This window comes from Sinocyclocheilus rhinocerous, unplaced genomic scaffold (assembly GCF_001515625.1).
Source record: "Sinocyclocheilus rhinocerous isolate Xijiao unplaced genomic scaffold, SAMN03320098_v1.1 scaffold1534, whole genome shotgun sequence".
NCBI classification, from domain to species: Eukaryota; Metazoa; Chordata; class Actinopteri; order Cypriniformes; family Cyprinidae; genus Sinocyclocheilus; species Sinocyclocheilus rhinocerous.
Window position 1 is genome coordinate 138,604 of NW_015638992.1, and position 928 is coordinate 139,531.

Consider the following 928-nt stretch of genomic DNA (forward strand, 5'->3'; position numbering starts at 1 on the left):
TTAAATATATGATCAATGTTTAAATGTCTTTCGCTGTATGACACATGACTTTAGACTATTATAGAACTAGATCAAATGATGTGGACATTAGGAATTTGAGATTTCATGGGTTTTTTTCTGCAATATGTAATTTCTGAAGTATGCATACTGTACACTGTATGGAATAAAAACATCTGTATGTATAAAATACCTGGATGACATACTTTTGCCATAACCAGCAGCCATATCACCCTGTAACCCAAGACTGGTTACCCACTGAAGCTAAGCAGGGCTGAGCCTGGTCAGTACCTGGATGGGAGACCTCCTGGGAAAACTAGGTTGCTGCTGGAAGAGGTGTTAGTGAGGCCAGCAGGGGGGGCTCACCCTGTGGGGATTTGTCTGTGCATGTTTTTTTTTACTCTCATAGATTTTGTTACCATTGCCATGCATTATACGACTGATAGACTGCAACGGCTGGAGTTAAAAATCATCACTTGTGTTCTACTGAAGAAACAAAGTCACCTACATCTTGGATGCCCTGGTGGTAAGCAGATAAACATCAAATTTTCATTTTTGGGTGAACTATCCCTTTAACTTGACCTTCAGTTTCTAGTGAATAAGTGTTTTAAACTTTTGTATGCTGCATTGTTGTCATTTGGATTTATTACATCATGTTTGCTTTAATCACATTGGTTATCACCTTGGAATGCATTTTAAATCCAATTTTGCATAAAATGTCTTTAACTTTAGGTTAATTTCAATCAATAAATCATTACGACCTTTAAATCACAGTTGGTTACAGCTAGGGTATTCCATGTAAAAGAACATCTGTGCACAGTATACATAGTGCAGACACAGTCAGAGAGTAGTATGCTCTTCTGTTTATAGCCAATGAATTCTGTTTTACGTTCTATTTTTTTTTTTTTTAAATATGCACCACGCAGTATAT